The 6,484-nt window shown below is 50.2% G+C and overlaps 1 long non-coding RNA gene across 1 annotated transcript; it reads right to left on the bottom strand.

The window, feature by feature from the left end:
• Positions 1-622: 622 nt before the first annotated feature.
• LOC148107368 (uncharacterized) lies at positions 623-4,893 on the bottom strand. The gene is made up of 3 exons (XR_015722404.1): positions 4,717-4,893; positions 3,536-3,595; positions 623-869 (listed from the first exon to the last, which is right to left on the bottom strand). It is a non-coding gene; the product is annotated as an uncharacterized LOC148107368 (long non-coding RNA).
• Between the last annotated feature and the right edge of the window lie 1,591 nt (positions 4,894-6,484).

Here is a 6,484-nt window from a genome sequence, read left to right as displayed (position 1 = left end):
TGTCGAATAAATAAACAAAATTTAAAAAAATAGAAAAAAAAAGAAAATTAAAACAGAGTAAGAAGAAAGAGAATAAAGTTAACAGACTGGGGAGTTAAAGTGTGGTCAATAAAGATGTCTCACTAAGGGCCATTTAAACAAAGAGGTCTGAAGGAATTGAAGGAGTGACCATGCAGATATGGAACAATAATCTAACACAATCAATTAATGATTTTAACTTCATAATCCCAATGTCTCCAACTCCTATTTGCTTGAGTGTCGGAAGTCCACAATCTCCCTTCTGGGAGTATCTAGGAATCACCAGGTTCATTGTCACATGTTCTTGAATTAGACTTGGTAACCGGTTTACAAGCCTGCTCCATACATGTAACCACACAGTACTGGTTTTGATATCAACTAGTGAGTACATTTCCTTTTCTATTTGTTGATCATTTTCCTAAAAGGTAAACAGTAATAAGAGACTATTTCCCATTTCTTACATCTAAGGGAGTTTTTATGACATTACATATAATCGAAAAGAAATTTGAAGTTTCTACTTCAATTTGAACTGTTTAAATCTGTCCTAATGGAGTACTAGAGAAGTTTTAAGTCATATATTTATTCATGTGGTATTGGACAATGCTTATTGGTTGCCATTGACCAGGCATTTAATTATGTGCAGATTTTTGACACAACTTCACTCTAAGGGTCAGAAGTACAAAGCCCTAGGGGCGCCTGGGTGACGCCATCGTTAGGCAGCTGCCTTCGGCTCGGGGCGTGGTCCTGGGCGTTGTGGGATCCAGCCCCACATCAGGCTTCTCCGCTGGGAGCTGGCTTCTTCCTCTCCCACTCCCCCTGCTTGTGCTCCCTCCCTCGCTGGCTGTCTCTCTCTGTCAAATAAATAAATAAAATCTTAAAAAAAAAAAAAAGAAAGAAGTACAATGCCCTAGGACATGAGAGTATTAGCAATAGTAATAGTTGGAGACATCACAGGAGCCACCAACCTGGAGAATCAAGTGGTCAAGTTCTACATAACTTTTCTGAAAACAATGCAGTCATTGGTATAATCAATCTTTATTTGATTCAAATCTAGCAAATATTTACTTAGCATTTTCTCTATGCAAGACCTTATGCCAACTGTCTGAAGGCTTTGTAATTTTAAAGAATGAAACATTTGATCTCACTGTACACTCTGGCTGCTGCTACTGTCCTTTCACAGAGCTTATTCATGCCATGGACTTTATAAAGGCAATGCAAATGTGTTGTTTGAATTATGTGAATAGCTGCATTAAAACATTGGAATGTTGTTGAGTGACAATTAGCGCTTCATAGACTAATTTCCAATTCTCTTCTTTACTCTAATGTTGAATGTTTCCACATTATACTTGACCAAAATTCTATATTCAATAGCTTTTCCCTTCAAGTGGCATGCTTTTTAGATGCATTTAGCTATAAGAGAATGTATAAAAGTTGGCGTATGAATTGATTGGCACACAAGATATCTTTTTTCATTTACTTAAATATTCAAGAAATACTATTTAGGAATAATTTTCCTGAATTTAGTTGATAGGCACATGATATCAACAGCTCACCTTAATGTTTCTCATTTTCAAATGATAAGCAGATGAAGAAAACATTTAAATGTAAGGACTCCCACTCCAATAGTGAGAAGACATGGTTCCCAGGCATGCCTCATTTACGGAAAGTTGTGTGGAGATTGGGAGACATTGATGTTTCACAGCATGATGATAAAGAATTGGTTTCTATTAACAAGAAAGGTTAATATACAACAGATAACACTGATATATTTCATGATTACTCTGTGGCTTAGCCTTACTCATGGGTCATTCCAGACAGTCAAAACGCTGTGTCTGCCCTGTGAGAGGCAGGTTTCTATGGTAGGCTACTATTATAAGGATTCATTTATAGAACACGTTCTAGCTGATCATAAATCCAGAAACACCAGACCCAGAAATTATTTTGGAACAGTCATAATTTTGATATCTTTTGAAACTGTAGCTAAAATATTTATCATACCATTTTTTGAATTCTTTTAACAACCAAAAAAATGTGCACATTGGCTATAGAGTAAAAATCCTCTAGCATACCAATATGTGACTCTCACCTTTATTTTAAAGGATTTTATTTATTTATTTGAGATAGAACGAGAGAGAGAGAGAGAGCTCAAGCAGCAGAGAGAGAGGTAGAAGCAGGCTCGCCACTGAGCAAGGAGCCCAATGCAGGGCTCTATCTCAGGACCCTGGAATCATGACCTGAGCCAAAGGCAGATGCTTAACCAACTGAGCCACCCAAGGACTCATGACTCTGAACTTTAAGCATTACATAAAAATGATATATACAAGCTTTTGAATGTGCAGATGATGCTACTAAGATGATATCAGTAGGAAATGGGTTTTGACTTATTATTACTTGTTCACATGGAGATGCATCATGGTCTTTTACTCATCCATTCTGAGGAACCAATGCAAGATATTGGTTAATTAGGTTAATTAGGAAAACCATAAATTATACATGTTATGAGCCAAGTCTCCTCTTACAGGCTCCAGCAGAACACTGGTGGTAGGCTGTGAAATACACATTTAAGGAGGCAAATTTATTAGCAGAAGTCTATATGGATGGTCTAGTGTGAGGATATCTTGAAAAAGAAAACAAAATTGAATTCTGCTAACAGATTGAGATTTAAATCTCAGCTGTACTATTTATTAGCTGTATGTTTTTGTATAAACTGTTCTAGGCTCTGCTTTATCACTGAACCCCCACACAGCTGAAAATCCATATATGACTTCTCACTTTGGGATACTTTACTGATAGCTTGTTCTTGACTAGAAACCTTACCAATTACAGAGACAGCCGATTAACACGTACTTTGTACATTAGACGTATCATATGCTATATCCTTACAATAAGGTAAGGCTGGAGAAAAGAAAACATTTTCAAGAAAGTCATAAGGAAAAAAATACCATTACAGTACTGCACTGTTTATCAAAAAAAAAAAACCAAAAACAAAAGAACCAAAACCATATCTAAGTTAACCTGTGCAGTTCAAACTTGTGTTGTTCCGGAGTCATCTGTACTGTAAAAGCACAAAGGGCCGAGATGAAAGTGTAGTGGGTCCACAGACTCCTGGAGGATTTCCGAAGGGGAGGAGCCGGTAGGTGAGGACTGGCAGGTGAACAGAAACTCATCAAGCAGAGAACAGCGGAAGGCAAGGGAGCTCAGGAAGATGAGAGAATGGAGGGCACGGAGGGGCGCTGAGGCCAGGCCAGAGGAAAGGTGAGGTGTCACTGGACAGTCTCCCAGGGAGCCAGGGCTTGTCCAATTGAACATTCGATCACAAACATGACACAATTTGACCTGTTTTCAGGAAGAGTCAGCCACCAGGTGAAAGTGGGGGAGGATCAACATCACAGTGGTAGTGGTGAGGCTCCACTGGACAGTGAAAGCCAGGTTGCCCTCACGGGATAAAACCCATCCCTCATGACCCTCCCCAGGCACTTGACTGAAAGCAGGCCCGCAGAGGAACAGTCACCCTTACCTCATAGGAGTAGCCCTCCACCAGCGGGATATCTTGCTCATCTATCAGCGTGTACTTGGTCTGGAAATTAACCATGTTTCAAAACGTTAGGTTCAGGGTCACAGTAAAGTATTAGTAACAGACAGAAACTGCCCCTTCAGGCTAAATGAGGCCAGCAGGTGAGGGGCATGAGGCGCCTACCCCAAAAAGCAGGTGGTTATTTCCCACTCAAGACTGTACCAGAGATGCAGGTACCAGGCTTCACTTCCCATCCACATGAGCCTAAAACGTAAGTGCCCCTGAGCTCGCTAACCTCTATGTGCCAATAAACCTAATCTCAGAGGGTGGCTTCCTCAGAACAGAGGAAGGGGTGCCAGATTGAGGCAGAACATCCAGAAGTTCTCAATTAACGTTTATTTATTAAGATGGGTGGCGGTACACACTGAATTGTTTGTTTGTTCAGCTTTCTGTCTGAAATGTTCCAAATAAAGAGTTTTAAGGGATGACATTACTATAACCAGTCACTGAGTTAGAAGGGGTCTCAGGGCTGACGGGGGAGCCCACCCTTCCCTAGGTAAAAAGACACATTCCTCTTGCATGAAAGGCAGGAAACAGTCCCCCAAACGGACTAGTCTCATTCTTGCTTGGAAAGCCTTTTTCTAAGATCTAAGTCGGTTTTACCTTCTTCTGACTGCCTCTGCTCCTCTCTCCCACCAGAAGCTTCCGCCGCTGGTGATGGGAACAGGGTTCCCATCCAGGGTAAGGTCCGTGGCTGGTGCAGCTGCACGGCCGGCCAGCTCCTGGAAACAGCCAAGCCTCAGTGCCCACAGGTGCCAGGAACCCCAGCCTGGAACACGCGGAGGGCGGAGCCAGGTAAGGGACAGAAGCAGAGGGAGGCCCTGCTCTGGGAGGCCCACTGAGGCTCGTCCAGACACGGCCACCGCGGGCAGCGTGAACCCTGCGCGAAGTTCCACTACGGCCCGCCAGACACTGAGACGCACGCAGACTATCCTGCCAACGAGCGAGCGAGCCGCCTCCGAAGGGCGCTGCGCTGCCCGCGGCTGCCAGCCCCCTCCTGGCCCGCGGGGACCCGCCTCCAGCCAGCCCGCCCGCCCAGCCCCGCATCCCCCCGACCCCGAGGCTGCGGCCCTGGCCCAGCGCCCCGGCCCGCAGCCCCGCGCCTCCACTCCCGCGCCGCTCACCTTCCCGACCACCCGGCCCAGCCGCACGATGCCCAATTTGCAGTCGGTCATGACCGGGCCTGCGCTCGGCCGGCTGCGCCGCTCCCTCGGGAGGCGCCGGGCCAGGAACGGGCCGGGGCGGCGGGCCGGGGCGGCGGGCCAGGAGGGACGAGGCTGGGCCGGGGTCGGGCCGCCGCCGCCTCACGCCCACCGGACCTGCCACCCGCCGCCGCCGCCGCCGCCGCCTCGCGCCCGCCGTAGCTGCCACCCGCCGCCGCCTCGGGCCGCCGACGCCTTGCGCCCGCCAGACCTGCCACGCGCAGCTGCCGCCGCCGACGCCGCTGCCGCCTCGCGCCCGCCCGACCTGCCACGCCCCGCTGTCACCGCCTCTGCCGCCGCCTCGCGCCCGCCGCACGTGCCAGGCGCCACCGCCTCGCACCAGCCGCACCTGCCAAGCGCTGCCGCCACCTCTTCTGCTGCCGCCGCCGACGCCGCCTCTTCTACCACCGCCGCCGCTGACGACGATGACTACGCCTCTTCCGCCGCAGCCGCCGCGGTGTGCACCTCCGCGAGCGGAGCCGGAGGTGGGGCGCGGCGCAGACACACCCCCGCCCGCCGCCGACCCGCCAATCCCAGAGCGCGCGCCGCCACGCCGTGGCCAATGGGAGGAGAGAGAGTGCGCCGGCGCATTGAGGAGCAGAGGGAGCGCGGGGGAGGGGCGCGGCCAGCCCGCGCTTTATCAGTTTCTGGGAAGCTTTGTGCTGGAGGCGGATTTCGTTCCTTGCTCCCTGCTGCCGGCTCCAGGCTCGGACCCGCGCCGGACCCCACGCCCGGCCCCAGACCCCGCACCTGGCTCCTGGCCCTGCGATCAGCCCGGCGGCTCCCGGCCTCGCATCCCCACCCCGGACCCTGCGACCCGCACTGTACGACTTTCGACCCCGCTCGCCACCCCCTCGCGGAGGGGCGGGCGGGAGGGCCCTGCTGGTTGGGGTTTCTGCGGGACTTGCTGCGTGCCCCCATCTGCAGGACAACGGGCAGGAGACGCGGGGTGGGAGGCGCTGCGGAGTAGGGGCTGGGAGCCGAGCACCTATAGGACCTGGGCACCTGCCCGCCCTCCTTCCTCCCTGGTCACCCACCACTTCCTCCTCACAGGGTCCCCGCTGAGGACCATGGTGGCCCGGGGTTTCCCCACACAGCCCATCCTCAGGCTACCCCAACCTTCCCCAGGTCTCAAGCTGCTTAACTGAGGTATGGTGATGTGCTGGCGGCTGAACAAATCGGTCCAGCTCATTCGGAAACAGGCACTCCGGGGCATGAGGACTTTGGGGACTACCACCCTTGTTTCCTGACAACCACTCTAGCTGGACTTTTACTCCCCCCCACACACACCCACTGAAACTACACCAGTGTACAAAACAAAAACCCCTGTTTGTATTTCGGTTAGGGAAGCAGAAAAGGCCCATGATAAATGAGTTCTACGCGAAACTGATATAATGCTGTGGGGGAAACAAGTAGGTCAGCATTAGGGGTTGGGGGTCCTAGGGAAGGTGGTGGGCAGGTTATGCCCTATGACAAGTCAATCTGAGCAGTGTAAGGAGCAGAGAGAGAGCCATGTGGGCATTTGGGGGAAGAGCCAGTGCAAAGGCCTTGACCTGGGATGTTTGAAAAAGTGGGGTGTGCGTTGTGATCAGACAGGAACGCAGGACAGAAACGGGTCAAGAAAGATCAGAGATGTGAGGGGCCAGAGGAGGGTTAGTAGGCTCTTATAAGGACTTTGACTTTTACACTT

The sequence above is a fragment of the Ursus americanus genome, chromosome 31 (assembly GCF_024610735.1).
Source record: "Ursus americanus isolate L20-20 chromosome 31, mUrsAme1.1.p, whole genome shotgun sequence".
NCBI classification, from domain to species: domain Eukaryota; kingdom Metazoa; phylum Chordata; class Mammalia; order Carnivora; family Ursidae; genus Ursus; species Ursus americanus.
The sequence above is the reverse complement of the archived record's forward strand: the minus strand, read 5'-3'. Positions and strand labels throughout refer to the sequence as shown.